Source organism: Saimiri boliviensis, chromosome 1 (genome assembly GCF_048565385.1).
Source record: "Saimiri boliviensis isolate mSaiBol1 chromosome 1, mSaiBol1.pri, whole genome shotgun sequence".
In the NCBI taxonomy this organism is placed as follows: domain Eukaryota; kingdom Metazoa; phylum Chordata; class Mammalia; order Primates; family Cebidae; genus Saimiri; species Saimiri boliviensis.
In genome coordinates, this window is record NC_133449.1 from 238,879,836 (window position 1) to 238,898,342 (window position 18,507).

The following is an 18,507-nucleotide window of genomic DNA, read 5'->3' on the forward strand; positions in this document are numbered from 1 at the left end:
TGTAAACAGTGCTGCAATAAACATGGGGGTACAGGTATCTCTTTCATATGCTGACTTCCTTTCCTTTGGGTGACTACCCAGTTGTGGAATTGCCAAATCATGTGGCATTCCTTTTTCTTTAGTTTTTGAGAAATTGCTATGCTGTTTTCTATAGTGGCTGAATTAATTTATATCCCCACCAAAAGTGTATAAGAATTTTCTTTTCTTCACATTCTTGCCAGCACCTGTTATTTTTTGTTTTCTAATAACAGCCATTCTAACTTGGGTAAGATGAAATCTAATCATGGTTTTGATTTGCATTTCCCTGATAATTAGTGATGTTGAACATTCTTTTATATACCTGTTGGCCACCTGTATATCTTCTTTGAGAACTGTCTTTTCATATCCTTTGCCCATTAAAAAATGTGATTATTTGTTTCAAGCAACTGTTGAGTTGTTTCAGTTCCTTGTATATTCTAGACAGTAGTCCCTTGTCAGCTGAATAATTTGCAAATATTTTCTTCAACGTTGTCTCTTCACTCTGTTGATTGTTTCATTTGCTGTGCTGAAGATTTTTTGTTTAATATAGTCTCATTTGTCTATTTTTCTTTCGGTCATTTGTGCTTTTGAAGTCTTAGCCATAATATCTTTGCTTAGACCAATGTCTTGGAGCATTTACTGTGTGTTTTCTTCTAGTAGTTTTATAGTTTTGGGTCTTATGTTTAAGTCCTTAATCTATTTTAAATTGAATTTTGTGTATGGTGAGAGAAAGGGGTCCATTTTTATTCTCCTGCATATGGACACCTAATTTCTGCAGTACTATATATTAAAGAGACCATCCTTTCCCTAACGTATATTTTTGGCAACTTTGTTGAGGATCAGTTTGCTGTCAATGCATAAATCTGATTCTGAATTCTCTATTTTGTTACACTTTGTATATGTGTCTGTTTTTATACCAATATTATGCTACTTTAGTTACTATAGCCTTGTAATATATTTTAAAGTCAGGTAGTGTGATGCCTCCTACTTTGTTCTTTTTGCTCAGGACTGCTTTTGCTTTTGGGCTCTTTCTTGGTTCCATATAGATTTTAGGATTATTCTTTATATTTCTGTAAAAAACTGACACTGGCATTTTGATAGGAATTGCATTAAATGTGTAGATTGCTTTAGGAACATTTTAGCAATATTCTTCCTATTCATGATCATGAGATGTCTTTCCATTGTTGTTTTAATTTATTTTATCCATGTTTTGCTGTTTTTCTTGAGAGGACTTTTACCTCATTGTTAAACGTATTCCTAGGTATTATTTGTTGTAGCTATTGTAAATGGGATTACCTTTATTTCTTTTTTCAGCTAGTTCATTATTGACGTTTAAAAATGCTACTAATTTTGTACGTTGATTTTGTATTCTGCAACTTTACTGAATTTATCAGATCTAAGAGCTTTAAGTGGAGTCTTCAGTTTTTCTAGGTATAAGATCATGCCATCTGCAAAAAAAGAACAGCTTGAGTTCCTTTTTTCTAATTTGAGTGCTTTTTTTTTTTTTTTTTTTTTTTAAATGTCTTTCTCTTGCCTGATTGCTCTGGCTAGAACTTCCAGTACTAAGTGAATAGGAGTGGTGAAAGTAGGCATACTTAGCTTGTTCCAGTTCTTAGAGGACAGGCTTTGAGCTTTTCTTCATTCAGTATGATGTCAGCTATGGATCTCTCTCTCTCTCTCTCTCTCTGTCTCTCTCTCTGTGTCTCTCTCCTTTCTTTTGGTCTCACTCTGTCACCCAGACTGGAGTGCAGTGGTGCAATCTTGGCTCACTAAAACCTCCGCCTTCAGGATTCAAGCAATTCTGCCGCTTCAACCTCCAGAGTAGTTGGGATTACAGGCATGCACCACCATGCCCAGCTAATTTTGTATTTTTAGTAGACACAGGATTTCACCATGTTGGCCAGGCTGGGGTTTTTCATATGTGACCTTTATTATGTATGCTCCTTCTATGCCTTATCTGTTGAGAGTTTTTATCATAAAAGGAGGTTGAATCTTATCAAATAATTTTTCTACAGCAATTGAGATGATCATGTAGTTTTTGTCCTTCATTCTCGTGATGTGATCTGTTATGTGTATTGATTTTTATATGTTGATCCATCCTTGCATCCCTGAGGTAAATCCCACTTGATTATGGTGTATTACACTTTTGATGTGCTATTGGATTTGACTTCCTAACATTTTGTTGAGGATTCTTTTCCTCTATGTTCAGAAGGATATTTGTCTGTAGTTTTCTTTCTGTTGTATCCTTGTTTGGTTTTGATATCAGGATAATGCTGGTCGCATAGGATGAGCTAGGGAGAATTCCGTCCCCTTCCATTGTTTGGAATAGTTTGAAGAGAATTGGTGTTAGTTCTTTCTGGAAGTTTGGCAGAATTTGGCAGTGAAGCTATTTGGTGCTGGACTTTTCTTCATTAGGAGACTTATAATTTCCTTTCTCTTGGAGATCTTTTACTGAATAATTATTGTGTTCCTTTGAAGGCATCACGTTTCCTTGATTTTTCGTGTTGATCTGTTCAAGTTTTCTATTTCTTTCTGGATCCATCTTGGTAAGTTGTATGTGTTCAGTAATTTATCTGTTTCTTCTAAAGTTTCCAGTTTGTTAGTGTTCATAGTTGTTCATATAGTCTCTGATGATCTTTCATATTTTTTTAATTTTGTTTATTGGAGGCTTTGCTCCTTTATTCTTTGTTAGTGTAGCTAGTGATTTATTGATTTTGTTTATCTTTCAGAAAATCAACTCTTTATTTTGTTGATCCTTCGTGTGTGTGTGTGTGTGTGTGTGTGTGTGTGTGTGTGTGTGTGTGTGTGTGTGTTGTTTCTATTTCATGTAATTCTGCTCTGATCTTATTTCTTTCCTTCTACTACTTTTGGGTTTGGTTTGTTCTTGCTTTTCTAGTTCCTTAGGGTGCATCATTAGATTATTTATGTGAAATCTTTCTACCTTTTTGGTGTAGGTATTTATTATTATAAGCTTCTCTCTTAGCACTGCTTCTGCTGTCTCCCATAGATTTTGGTATGTTATGCTTCTATTTTCATTTGTTTTAAGAAATTTTATTATTTCTTCCTTACTTTCCTCATTGAGCCACTTTTTTGTTCAGAAGCATGTTTACTTTCCATGTATTTTTACAGTTTCTGAAGTTCCCATTGTTATTGATTTCTAGTTTTATTTCATTGTGGCCTGAGAAGATACTTGACATGATTTCAAATTTAAAAATTTTTGAGACTTGTTTTGTGGCCTAACGTATGGTCTACCCTGCAGAATGCTCTGTGTGCTGATGAGAAGAATATGTATTCTGTGGCAGTTAGATGAACTATTCTGTAAATGTCTGTCAGGTGTTTTGGTCTAAAGTCCAGTTTAAATCCAATGTTTCTTTGCTAATTTTCTGTTTAGACTATCTGTCTATTGCTGACAGTGGAGCGTCAAAGTCCCCAACTATTTTTGTATTGGTATGAATCTATCCCTATAAATCTAATAATACTTGCTCAATGTACCTGTGTGCACTAGTATTGGGTACATAGAATTGTTATATCTTCTTACTGAATTGATCCCTTTATCATTATATATCGTCATACAGACACACACACACATGCTAACACACACACACACCATTATATATAAGGAGATCATTATATAATGATCTTCTTTGTTTATTTTTCCTGTTTTTGACTTAAAATCCATTTAATCTGTTATTAGTATAGCTACTCCTGCTTACTTTTGGTTTCTGTTTGCCTGAAATATCTTTTTCCATCCCTTTATATTCAGTTTATATGTATTTTTACAGGTAAAATGAATTTCTTGTAGGTAGCAGATGGTTGGGTCATGAGTTTTTTTTTTTCTTTGTAATTCATTCAGCCAGTCTATATCTGTTACATAGAAAGTTTAATCTGTTTACATTTAAGATTATTATTGATATGTGAAGGCTTGTTCCTGTCACTTTATTAATTGATTTCTGGTTGTTTTATATATCATTTTTTTTTCAATCTTATTGTTTCTTATTGTGTTTTGGTCATTTCCTATAGTGGTACCATTTGAGTTTTTTCTCTTCCTTATTTGGGTGTTTGCTCTACCAGCAAGAGGATTTTATATTTTTGTGTGTTTTCATGATAGTGGAATTTGTGTTTTTACTTCAAGGTTTAGGACACTCTATTAAACATTTCTTCTAGGGCTGGTCTAGTGGTGATGAATTCAGCTTTTGCTTGTCTGAGAAAGACTTTATTTATTCTGACAATGGTATTCTTCCCTGGCGGTTTCTTTTTTTCTTTCAGCATTTTGAATATATCCTCTCATTCTCTCCGGGCTTGTAAAGTATCTACTGAGAAAACCACTGTTATTCTAATGGGGTTCCTTTATAAGTAACTAGACACTTTTACCTTGCTGTACTTAGAATTCTCACATTGTCTTTGACTTTTGACAGTTTAATTATAATGTGTCATGGGGGAAACCTTTTTGAGTTGCATCTATGTGAGGATCTCTGAACTTCCCTGTATCTAAATGTGTAAATCTCTTGCAAGACTATGGAAGTTTTTAGCTATTATTTTGTAAAATTGGTTTTCTCTACCTTTGATTGTTCTCTTTGCCTTTTGGACACCAAAAAATTGAATATGTGGTCACTTTATGGTGTCCCATATAACACACAGGCTTTGTTCATTCTTTTTCATTCTTTATTTTTGTCTGACTGTATTGTTTCAGAAGACCTATCTTTGAGTTCAGAAATTATTTATTCTGCTTTATCTAGTCTACTGTTGAAACTTTTGAATGTATCTTTATTTCATTCAATGAATTCTTCAGTTCCAGAATTTCTGTTTGGTTCTTTTTTGTGATATCTAGCTCTGTGGTAAATTTTTCATTCATATCCTGAATTGTTTCTCTGATTTCTTTGTGTTATTTATCTTGTTCTTTTACATATTTATATATATATATATATATGATATTTAATATCATTAGTTTGAATTCTTTCTCCGATATTTCATAGATTTCCCTTTTTTTGGATCTCTTACTGGAGAATTACTATGTTCCTTTGAAGGTGTCATGTTTCCTTGCTTTTTCATGTTTCTTTTGTCCTTACACAAGATATCTATGCATCTTACATAACAATCACTTCTTCTAATTTTATGGATTGACTGTTTCAGGAAAATATTTTCCCTATAGATATATCTATAGTGTTGGTTGAGTACAGTACTTTGGCTTTGATTCTGGGTAGGAGGAGTGTAGACTTCTTCAACTGTAATCAGCATCAGTGGTGTTTGAGTTCCTCAGTGGTTTAGGCAGTACATGTTAGTGGAGGCGATGATAGCATTTTGGTGAGATGGTGATGCCAGGTGGGCTAATGTTTGAGCACTAGTAATAGTGGCAGGCCAGGTGTGCTGGTGTTTGGTTTCCTGGCCAGTGCATGCTGACATCAGTGGTAGCAGGTTTGAGTGGGCCAGTTCTTAGACTTCCAGGCAGGTTGCTTGGGTGCTTCCAGTGACAGCAGTGGGCCTGGCAGGCAAATTCGTGTATTCTTGGGCCTTTGAGTGGTGTTCATGGTGTTGGCCATGGCTGGAGTGGTGATGGGCCAGACTTCATGCCCTGAGTGACACATGTGGGTACCAGCAGTGGCACTGGTAGGGTGAGCAGGCCAGTCCCCAGGGCTCTAGGTGGTGCATGTGAGGGAGTACTGGTGGCAGTGGTGGTGGCAGGCTGTGCAAGCTAGTCCTTGGGTCCCTGAGATGTGCATCTAGTTGGAGGCATCAGATGGGATAGGTGCATTCTCAGGCCCCTAGAAGGTATGTGCTGTGACCAGTGGTTGCAGGTGGAATCGGCCTGTTCTCTAGCCTTCTGATGATGCATGTGGGTACTTGTGGTGGTAAGTGGGATGGATAGATCCTAAGAGCCTTGAATAACATGCATGGGCACTGGCAGTGGTGGTAGTGGCTGAGGCATGCATGTCATCATGCTCCCTGATGCTGTGTGTGAGTGCCAGCTTCAGTGGCAGAATGAATCAATTCCCAGGCCCTCAGATGGTATGGTAGGGCTCTAGTGATGACGGCAATGAACCAGGCAAGTCTATTCATAGGCCTCTGCATGGCATGCATGGTCATCACTGCTGAAGTCTGTGAGTGGCATTGGCCTGTCCTCAGGCTGCCCTATGGTGCACATAGGTACAGAGTGCAGTGGGCGGAATGGATTGATTCTCAGATTTGTTAAGGTTTGTTTATGGCACAGAAGATAGTCTGCTTTGATGACTATTCCATGTGTACTTGAGAAAAGTGTGTATTCTGCTGTTCTTGGATGGATTGATCTATAATTGTCAGTTAGGTCAACTTGGTTAACTGTACTGCTCAACTCCTCTATAGCCTTACTTAATTTTTGTCTACTTTTTCTATCAGTTTTTGAAAGAAGAGTGTTGATGATTTCAAATATAATTGTGGATTTGTCTGTTTCTCTTTTAGGTATTTTTATCTTACAGTATTTGCATATTTTAATTTTTTTAGGAGACAGGATCTCACTTTGTCACTCAGGCTGGAGTGCAGTGGCACAAAGGTACCTCATGGAAACCTCAAGTTCCTGGGCTGTAGCAGTTGTCCTGTCTCAGCCTCCCAAGTAGCTAGGAATATGGGTGTGTGACACCATGCCTGGCTAATTTTTAAAAACTTTTTTGTAGAGACAGGATCTGGCTATGTTGCCCAGGGTGGTCTCAACCACCTGATCTTAAGCAGTCTTTCCACCTTGACCTCCCAAAGTGCTGGAATTACAGATGTGAGTCACTGCATCTGGCCTCAGTATGTTTAAATCCTGTCATTAGGTTAATACGTCTTTAGGATGGTTATGTCTGTGTAGAAAATTGACCGTTTTATTCTTATGTATTGTTCTGCTTTATCCTCTATAATAGTCCTCATTCTTGTTTACTTTTCCTGATATCAATATAGCTTCCCTAAATTTCTTTTTATTAGTGTTTGTATGCCATCTATATTTCCATTCTTTTACTTTTAACCTATCAGTGAATGTTTGTTTAAAGTTGGTTTATCATAGACAACATGTAGCTGGGTCTTGTTTTGACTTTCATCCAGTTGAATAATCTCTTTTTATTGGTGTGTTTAGATATTTCACATTTAATGTCATTGTCAATATGGCTAATTTTAAATCTACCATTTTACTAAATGTTTCCTGTTTGTATCATTTATTATTTTTCTCTTATTTTTGATTGATTGCATTTTATGACTCTTTTTCATCTCTACTATTGGCTTGTTATTTATATCACTTTTAAGAATCCTTTTTAGTTGTTGCCCTAGGATTTACAATATACGTATTTAATTAATCAGAGTTAAAATAATATTATACTGTTTTACCTATGGTACAAGGATCTTATAACAGTATATTCCCAATTCTTCATCTTATCTTTTGTATCATTGTATATTTTACTTTTATGTGTGCTTTAAATGCACAAAATGGTACTATTATTTTTGCTTTTGGTAGTTACATCTTAGAGTACTACTGTTGAGTAGTCGTCACAAAGACTGTGTGAACCACAATGCATAAAATATTTATAATCTGACTATTCCTAGAAAAAATGTTTATTAATCCCAGTTCTAATTATAAGTAATACAAATAAAATGGATATTTTCTTCATTTATTCCACTTCTAGTGCACATCATTTCTTTGTGTAGATCCAAATTTCTGTCTGGTGTTATATATTTTCTACTAAAGAATTTTCTTTAACGTTTCTTGTAGTGAAGGTCTATTGGCAATAACTTGGCCAAGCTTTTGTTTGTATGAGAATGCCTTTATTTCCTCTTTCCTCTTTTCTTCTTTCTCTGAGTTTAGAATTCTGAATTGACAGTGGGTTTTTTTGTTTGTTTTTGTTTGTTTTGTTTTCCAGCCCTTTAAAGACATCACTGCATTATCTTTTAGCTTCCATGGTTTCTGATGAAGTCTGTTCTAATTCTTATCTTTATTTCTCTATACTTAATGTGTTGCTTTTTTTCCTCTAGCTGCTTTCAATTTTTTTTCTTTATCATTGTTTTTCAGTAGTTAAATGTCCTGCTTGATATTTTCCAAGCTTTTTGGATATGTGATTTACAGTCTATCATTAATTTTATTAGACTATTTGATAATATTCTATAGCTCTTATTTTCTTTATGTTTTTCTTTAAGTTATTTTTATAGACTTATCTTGGTTCCCCCTTTTTTTTTTGGTCTTAGTTGTGTCAAGTCTACTGATGAGCATATAGGAGGCATTCCTTGTCTATGATTGTGTTTCTATTTCTAGCATTTCTACTTGATTCCTTTTAGAGTTTTCATCTCTCCACTAAAATTACCCATCTGCCCTTGTGTGTCATCCCCTCTTCCATTATTGTCATTGACATTTTAATCAGTGTGTTGTATTTTCTTGATATTTGTTTTCTGTTTATTTCATTTGTTATTTATTCCCTCTTGCTTTTTGCTACTTTATTTTGAATTTTACTTATAATTCCACATTTTCATTTGTAATTTCCTTTATTGCATATTAACTGTAATTCTTTGTTTTGTTAGCAGTTGCTTTTAGGATTTATAACATACTTAAATAACTAACGTAGCACAGTTAATTTGTAGTTAACTTAGCACAGTCTCCCTTCAAGTAACATTGTTCTGCTTTACATATACTATAAGAACAATAGCATGTTTCCAGTTTTTACCTTCTGGCCTTCATGCTATATTTGTCATACCTGTCTCTTCTACCTATATTATAATTCTCATACTATATTTATTATTGTTTTTTCTTTAACTCTGGGATTGGTAAACTAAGTCCCTGCCTGCCAACTGTTTTGGTAAATAAAATTTTACTGTAACACAGCTATATCAATTTATTCACATATTTTAATGAATGCTTTTATGATATAACAGTACAGTTGAGTATAGTTGTCATGAAGACTGTGTGAAACACAAGTCATAAAATATTTACAATCTGACTCTTCCTAAAAAAAAAGTTTATTGGTCTTTGTTCTAAATAGCCAATTATTTTTAAAAGGCATCCCAATAATAAGAAATAAATCATAAGCCAGGCATGGTTGCTCATGTCTATATTCCCAGTGCCTTGGGAGACAGAGGGGAGGGATTGCTTGAGGCCAGGAGTTTGAGACCAACCTGAACAACATAATGAGATCCTGTTTCTACAAAAAATTTAAAAATTAGCCAGATGTGGTGGTACATTCCTGTAGTTCCAGCTACTTGAGAGGCTGAGCCAGTAGGATTGTTTGAACCCAGGAGTCTAAGGCTTAGGGAGCTATGATCACCACTGCACTTCAGCCTGGATGACAGAGTGAGGCCCTATCTCTAAAAATAAGTTTTAAAAATAAAAATAAACATACAAAGGAAATAAATCACATTTACCCACGTGGTTATCATTTCAAATGTTTTTTATTACTCTGAGTAAATACATATTTCTATGTGGTATTATTTTCCTTTTGACTGAAAGATTTTCTTAACATTTCTTGTAGTGCAGATCTGATAGCAATGGATCAGCTGTTATATGTCTAAAAAAGTGTTTCACCTTCATTTTTAAGAAATCTTTTTTACTGTTGTATAAAATTCTATGTTGACAATTATTTTTTCAGTACTTTAGAGATGTTGCTCCATTATCTTCTCATTTGCATTATTTCTGTTGAAAATATGTTTTCATCCTAATATTTATTACTGTATATATCATAATTTTTTTTATTTGACTGATTTTAAGATTTTTAAAAACACAGATTTTGAGCAAGTTCATAAAAATGTTGCTTGGTGTAATTTTCTTTATGCTTCTTGTCCTTGGGGTTGGTTGAGCTTCCTGGGTCTGTGGGTCTATAGTTTTCAACGAATTTAGAAAATTTTCAGTGATTATTTCTCATATTGCTTCTATCTTCCTTTGAGGATTCCAGTTATACATATAGTAGACATTTGAATTTGCCCATAACTCATGGGTGTTCTGTTTATTTATTTATTTAATTCCCTACTCCTCTGTGTGTTTTATTGTAGATTGTTTCTACTGGTGTGTCTTTCAGTTCACTTACCTTTTCTTCTGCAGTGTCTAATCTGACATCAGTCCCACATAACGTATTTCATCTCTAAAAGATCATTGTGTGTCTTTTAAAAATATCTTCCATGTTTTGACTTAACATGATTAGTCTTTCCTCTATCTTTTTGACCATATGAAATATTATAAATGTAATATTTATGGTAAGATTTTTGTCTACTAATTCTATCACTGCTGTCAGTTCTGAGCTGATTTTTATTGTTTTATTTATTTCGTCATTATGGGTCACCTATTCCTGCTGATTTACACGCCTGGTAATGTTTTATTAAATACCTGATATTGTGAATTTTACTTTTTGGCTGCCAGTTATTTTTGTATTCTTATAGGTGTTCTAGAGTTTTGACCTGGAATGGTTAAGTTATGGTGGTCAAGATACTTGGAAATACTTTGATCTTTTTGGGTCTTGCTTTTAAACTTTATTAATATGGTTCAGGACCATATTTCATGGAGGGCAATTTTAATCCAACTACTGAAGCTAGAGTCTTCTGAGTACTTTTAGTCTGTAGAGTTCTAAGATAATCTCTGTATTTTTCCCCTGGGTATTAACATGATTTTTTAAAATGAGACATGGAAAAAGAGATTTTGCACGTGTAACTAATATTATTAATCAGTTGACTTTATTATCTAGGTGGACCTAGTCTGTACTTTATAAAGCAGATTCTCTGGATAATTGCAGAAGAATAGGTCAAATATTCTAAACACTAGGCCGACTTCATGTGTCATTGCCTTGAATTTGAAAGGGATCATAGGAGAAGGATCTGAGAGCTGAGTGGCCTCTAGGAGTGAGAGCAATCCATGGCCAATAGCCCAAAGAAAATAGGAACTTCATTCTTACAGCCACAATAAATTGAATTCTGCCAATAAGAAGAATGAACACGGAAACAGAGTCTTCTCCAGAGCCTCCAAATAAGAACCCAACTTAACTGACAGCTTGATTTTGGCCCTATGAGACCTTGAACAGAGAATCTTGTCAAAAATACCTGAACCATTGATCTGCAGAACTGTGAAATCATAAATGAGTATTTTTTTAAGCTGCTTAAATTCATGATAGATTGTTTCACAGCAATAGAAAACTAATACGGTAGTCTATCCCATGTCCTGTGTGTTATGAGATTTTCCATTCTATCTAATGGAAGCAGGTCCTTTCCCCCGTCCTGTGTAAGCTATGAGTTTTCTATTCTCTAATCATTTTGAGTGATTCTTTCCCTGGCCTCTGGTAGTTTTCTCATCTACCTGTACTGGTCAGTACTCAGTTGAATATGAAAGGGGTCTTTCTAAAGATCTCCAGGGTCTTCTCTATGTGCAGCTCTCTTTTCGAGCACTCGGCCCTGAAGAGTAGCCTCCCTATACTTTTAGCTTTGTCATCTCAACTCAGACAGACTACCAAGCTCTACCTGGGTTCTCTCTTCATTTGCTGCAGCCTAAAATCTCCTTCCAGGAAGTAAGCTGGTAATGGTAGGGCTCACTTCACTTATTTTGTATTTCTCAGAGATTTCTGTTCTTTGTTGCCTAACATCCTACATCTGGAAAACCATTGTTTCATATATTTTGTCTAATTTTTGGTTGCTTCAGGAGGGATGATACATTCTGTCTCTGTTACTCTATCTTGACCAGAAGCAAAAGTCCTCAGTTAAATGTGACCGGAATGGAGTACTGTTTAAAACCAAAGTTTGAGGTTTAATATACTCAAAAATGCCCCTTATTAATGTGGTATCAGCATCCTCTGTTTATATTACAGATTGAGGATAGCATATTAATTATAGCAATTCCCCACCAGTATTTTTTTATGTAGGTAGAAATTAAAATCTTAAAATAAAAAGTCTCATGCAGTCAAACCCTAATCTAGATTTGTTGCATTCTGAAGGTGCAGTAGATTAGATCACCTGAAAGTTGTTGGTTTCTTTAGAGTTCAATTTTCCAAACCATTTTCAGAATGAGGCTGATATTCATTTTCCGAAGTGGGGATCTGCAGTGATCTCATCTTCTTTTCTGCTAAGTGAGTACTTTCTTTTTATTATTCATATGGTAATATCAGCTCTTAAAAAGAGATGCCCTGATCTTGGGATCACAAACTGCTCTTTAGATTTTCTCAAAAGCATTGCCTTCGCCGCACCAAGTCAATGCTTCCTTTATTTAAAAGTTTTCACAGCCAGGTGCCGCAGGGCATGGAGATGAGAGAGGGAAGATGAGATGTGTTGCTATAAAACCCTCCTGATGGTCGAGACATATGAGCTTCTTTAGAAGCTTTACTTTATGTCACCATGATGAGCAGCTTCCTTTCCTGTGCCAGGGAGAGGCTGCTAGTCTTTCCTCCACCCGGGCTGCAGCTTCCCAGCTCACCTGCAGTGCAGTCCACTGAAGTGCAGTCTGTGTGTGTTTCCAGGGACAGGGGAGCTTCTTGTGTGCTTGCTGTTGAGAACTTTGAAGCAAACAAAGAAAAAAGAGTACCAGCTAGCTAGCCACTAATGCTTCCCTTGAGTAATGTTGCTCTTGTCATATTGAAACAAGTGCTTATAAAAGAAACAGCTTTTGTGGAACTGGCCAATTCAATTCAATTCTTAGACCTAGAGTGAACTTGAAGAGGCCATAGCCAAGGTGTTCAAGTATGTCAGTAGGCGAGAGAACCATGTGGATGTAATAGATTAAGTTTGTTAAATTTACCCATGTGCTTTAAAGAGTGCTGTTCCAACTTTAATGTGCGTGCAAATCATCTGAGAAATGTATTGCAATGCGGATTCTCATTCAGTGGGTCTTGGATGGGGCCTGAGATTCTGCATGTCTCACAGGATGCCTATGTTATGGATTTGGGGACTACACTTTGAATAGCAAGGTTCTAAAGGAATATATTTAAGTGCAAATGTTTGGGGAAAAGAGATTCAATCACAATCAGTATTCACTCATTTATTCAGCACCTAACAGCCTGTTATGGATAATAAACACGCTCAGTGATATGGAAAAAAGAATTAGAGTAAAGCCTGCTCTTACGGAACTTACAAACTAGAGGGAGGTTAAAATTCATGGAAAGCATTAGACTGTAAGTAGTATAGTAAGATTTCTAGTGGTTAAAGATCCCTGGGCTCGAATCCTGGCTTGTGAAAAATTGACCACAATTACTTCACTACTGTGTGCTTCAATATGCTCATCTATGAAAGGAAACAATGAGAAGAACGATAGCACCTACAGTGTATGGGTATTGTGAGGGTTAAATGAGTTGATACTTGTAAAAACACATAGAAACGACTGAAAAATTTCTCCTATCATACAACTTGAAAGTGAGAAAAACTATAAAAAAGGTTCATTTATTTATTTTTCAAATCTTCACATCTCAGATGAAAAAAGAAGTTCAGGTCAAATATTATGGAATTCAGTTTCAACCGATTGTCAGTCACCATTTGTTTCTCATTACAAGTTTTAAAATTGAGATTTTTCTTTTCTGCCAAGGTCAGGCTGATATAGAGGGTCACTATTGGGCTACCTGTGCTGTGCAGGAGAACTGGAAGGGAATTTAAGAAAAAAGATTTGAAAAAGTTTCATCAGTGTTTCCTTGTATCCCTAGTTTTCCCTCTTTTTTTTTTTTTTCATAAGCCCAGAGGAACTGGGTTTGAACTTCGGCTCTGCCACTTATTACCTAAAATAATACATTTTGTAATCTGTCTTTGCTTGATAACTTCATCTGTAAAATGGAGATAATAATGTCTGCGTGATGATGGTGGTGGGGATTTGAGAATTACAAGCAAAAGTAGTGGGTAGAATAATGCCCCCTCGAAAGGTATCCAGGTTCTAATCCCTGGGGACTGTGGATGTTCCCTTAAATGACAAAAGAGATTTTGCAGCTCTGATTAAGTGAAGGATCTTTAAAGAGTGAGACTATTCAGGATTATCTGGGTAGACCCAACACAAACACAGTTGTCCCTATAAGAGGGAGGCAGAAAGAAATTTGACACGGAAGAAGGCAATGTGACCGCTGATGTGAGAGGCCACATGGCTGGCTTTGAAGTTGGAAAAAGGGACCATGAGCCAAGGTGTGCAAGAAATACAGGTGTAAAAGGTGGAGATGTCAAGGAGATAGATTCTCCTCTAGGGCTCCAGAGGGAGTATGGCCTTGTTCATACTTTAATTTTTCCCCAGGCTTCCATCCTCCAGAACTGTACTAGAGCAAATGTACATTGTTTTAAGCCACCAACTTTGATTAACTTGTTATAGCAACCATAGGGGGAAAAATTATAAAGACCAGCTATGGAGCAATTCACAAATGTTATTTTTTAATCTTTTTCCTAATTAGCCATCTCTAGCATGAGAGATTGCTAAGTTAAGGCCACTGTAACAGTTTCAGTTTTCCATGAAGAAGCCTGGAGCTATGAAATATTCTCTTCTTGTCTATAAGGATATAATATAAATGAAGAAATCATCATCATTCTCCAAAAGAATGTGCAATTTGGGGACTACAATGCTCTTTATGAAAAAGTCATAAGACTAGGTGACCAGATGTCCTAAATGAAAGTGTCTCTGGCTTTCTCTTTGCCCCAGCAGGGTATTAGTCCTGTAATCTGAATTGCATCAAGTCTTATGGCTCCTGCCAGAAACTTCAGAAGCTTAGGGATACATCGATCTAGTTATTACAGAAGAGAACTTCAGAAGGGTGGAAAAAGAAGGAGCAATTATTTGTGAAGTAATCAAAAAGCATTATTTATGTTTACAGTGTCTTATCCTTTCAAATTTCAATTTGGGAGCTAAAACACATTTAGTCTGAGTCAGTTTCTCCAAGTAGATATGACAAGACTTTGGTGTTGGAGTCAGGAAGGGGAAAGGATTTAGGGAAAGGTTAATTTTTAATATCTTTGATGTAAACCAATCACTAGTTCAGCAACACAAGATTTAACTGCGGGCCTTGAACTCTCTAAGCAAAATATTCAGAAAAGGTTAATTAATCTATTAACTACAAAATAAAAGGAGCTTCTCCTTCCTGCATACCTGTTTCCCACCTTCTCCTTTAGACACAAGAGTGCACTGAGACCAGTCTGATGGCTAAAAAGAACAAATAGAGGCAAGTTGACCGTCAAGACCTGCCTTCGTGTCTTCTTCTACTACCTCCCCTCTTTAATCTTCTATACTGCACTAGCGGATTGTTTTTGCAGAGGTGATCTGAGTTCTTAGCACAAATGATTGTGATTATTCATTCATTTAAGTAGTTTTTAGACTATCATGTTACCATGTTAACATTAGGTAACACTCAATTAAACACATTAGTTTTACCAAGAGTTAATAGAGAGTTCAAAGACTTTATAAAAACATAGTATATGATAACCATTTTAGTTAGCCAAACAAGTAGTCTGGAAACCCTTTGGAAACTGTGCTTTAATTTGGAGAGCCTGTCAATGAGGTATTTGTGGCAGCATTTGGGAAACTGAAAAGTGCTATATAAATGTTAGATAATCATTATCATCATTTCAACAATGCACCCCACTAGAAAATATTTGGAGAACAGTATATATAGTGGAACTTCTTAGGGTCAGTAAGACACCTCCCTAAACTGATTTCTCCTTTGTAAAAAGGTTCAGAAAGTTCTTGGCTTCAGGCCCTTCTATAATGAAGAATCTCATCTGCTTGGCCACAGTTTTGAGTGCCCCTTCCCGGTGAAACTTTCCTTACCTGACAATCAGCTTGAGTCCTGACTCCCACATTCAATATCATCTCTCTATTCTTTAATCATACTTTTTCCTCTTGTATTCTCTTCAGCCAGTTCCTTTGTTCCTCAGCCCAACAATCTCCTAATTCCATTCCTTCACTTTAAGGACCACAGCTATGTTACTCTTAACACCATCATGGACCGGGAAGGAAAAAAGAGAAAGCTGTTTTGAGTATTATAGATAGGTGTCATGAAGTTTATGCACAAAGGCACATCCCATGTAAGTCAAGAGGGAAACAGACCAGACCATGGAGGGCCTTGGGTGCTACCTTTATCCTAAAAGTAAGGGTTACTTTTTGAAGGGATTTTAAACAGATTATTATGTGACTAGATTTTTATTTTGGATAGATTATTATGAGAGCAGTGCAGAGAATAGATTAATTTTATATTGGATTGTAGATTGGATAGGGTGGGGTGGGGAGTATGGCGAGGGCAGGCTGTGGGGGCCGATAGATTAGTGGGGAAGGTATTACACTGGTGATAAGACTCCAAGCTAAAACAGTGGGAATGGAGAAAAAGGAATTAGATGCATGATTGACGGAACTAAGGCAATGACAACCACTGAAGATTGTGAGTATAGTACGTGAGAGTGGGAGTTCAAGGATCAGATAGAAGAACAGGAAAGTGGAGGAGAGATCTGGGTCATAAAGCCTTCCTACTTTCTTCATATGGAAATAATAGCTCCTTCCTAGGCAAAATTGCCATCCTTTGTTTCTTCCTTACTGCCCTTGTAACTTTCTGTTTCCTATTTTGGTTTTGTATTTATGTATTTTGTTATGCTACTAAGTGGCACATTTCTAGGGCACAGAGACTGTTGTTTGTCTTTATATTATACCTCTGAAGTGTCCAATTCTTTGTCTTAGACAAAGCATTAAATAAATATGCTGAGTGAGTGACAGAGTGAATTATATTTCATAATACTCTACAATCTGTGGAGAGCTTTCACAGGTATAATTCATTGTATACTTGCAACATCTTTGGGAAAGGTAGGCATGGCAGTTGTTATTTTCATTTTACGGATGAGAAAATCTGTAGTCAGAAATATTAATATAATGTAGCTAATAATTGGCAGAGCTGGGCTAATGCATGTGTTTCAGCACCTACCATTCAACTATACTGTTTTTTTTTTTTTTTTTTTTTTTTTTTTTTAAGGTCTCAAGGTCCTCACTCAGGACTGTTATTCTCAATAAAGTAGGCATTAGATTTTTTGGCTGTTACCAATATCAAGTGCCACAAAAGTAAAAGATGCAAAGGAATGAAGAGTAATGGCCAATGAAAATCCACCAAATAAATGGTTGAGTACTCAGCCGTAGACAAAAACCAGGAAAACCTCATGTGCCAATAATGTCTGCTGATGATACTTAACAAAGTCCCAATCCCCGGGCTCTGGACCTGTACTGGTTTATGGCCTGTTAGGAACCGGGATACATAGCAGGAGGTGAGTGGCAGGCGAGTGAACATTACCACCTGAGCTCCACTTCGCATCAGATCAGCAGCGGCATTAGGTTCTCATAGGAGCACAAACCCTACTGTGAACTGTGCATGCGAGAGATCTAGGTTGAGTGTTCCTTATGGGAGTCTAACTAATGCCTGATGATCTAAGATGGAACAGTTTTGTCTTGAATCCATCCTCTCACCCTGCAACCCATCTGTGGAAAAATTGTCTTCCACGAAAGCAGGCCCTGGTGCCAAAAAGGTTGGGGACTGCTGCTCAACATCACCTTGTCCCTTCCAAACTCTCTCCTGTGTGCAGGAACTGGAAGCCTGGAAATTACATTTCCTTTTATTAGGAGGGTTCAAGTTTTGATTTTTATCAAGGAGAGATGTTCATACAAGATGTGGAATGTGGAAAAGAGAGAGAGGCCATCTCCTGGCTGTAGCTGTGGGCAGGCACATGGACATCTTCAGGCATACAATTTGTCCAAGGACTTTCAGGTAACCCCCTGAGAATCACCTCCTCTGGTACCACAGTCAGCTAAGATCCTTGATAGAAGTTTCCTATGAAGCCTGCATTTCCTGAATTACAGAGCGCTAGCAGGCAGTGGTATCCCTGATCTTCATACCACCTAGCCTTTCTGTTGATAACATAAACTTCTAAATCCCTATTTTAAATCCCTTCTTGCTTTAAATACATAGAGGAATTCTATTTTCTTGACTTATATTCTGTACAGAGAACATACAGTGTTGAAAAGGTATTGCAAGCTGAGCTCATGTAATTTGGAGGCAAATAGCTCTATTCATCTCAACCACCTTTGGAGTATTCCTGCAATACTATGTAGTCCTTTATTTAAGAATACAAAAAAAAAAAAAAAGGTGGATCAAAGATTTACAAATATTTTTACTCAAAGTGGTTTAAATATAACCCCTTAGTGATTTGATGCTGGTAGCTTGATACTTAATGTAACCCCAAAATTTTGGCTTTTCATGACCCCATTTCCCCAAAGCACTGGCAGAAAGATGAAGTTTTACCATCAGTAGAATGGAGTTTCATAATGGCCATGTGCAGGAACAAAAGATTACTAAACTTAAAATTTCATGTATAGTCATGTTCAGATGGGCTGCTGATAGATGGATTAGAAGAAATTCCAGTAACCCATCGGTTGATGGAAAGATATTCAAATGGACTGATGGAAGAGTGCTAACAATTTCCATGTATTTCTTTGGAAGTTTTTTTTCAAATAAGTAAAATGAATTTTTTAATACCTGCAAAAAATTTCCAAACATTCTACTCACTTTTCATTAATACTCATTGGCTTTTGCTTTTTAAAATTCT

The 18,507-nt window shown here is 36.2% G+C and overlaps 1 long non-coding RNA gene across 2 annotated transcripts in view; it reads left to right on the forward strand.

Moving 5' to 3' along the window:
• LOC141581078 (uncharacterized) overlaps positions 1-18,507 on the forward strand; it is a 675,731-nt gene that overhangs the window by 401,995 nt on the left and 255,229 nt on the right. The gene's annotated exons all lie outside the window — the stretch shown is intronic.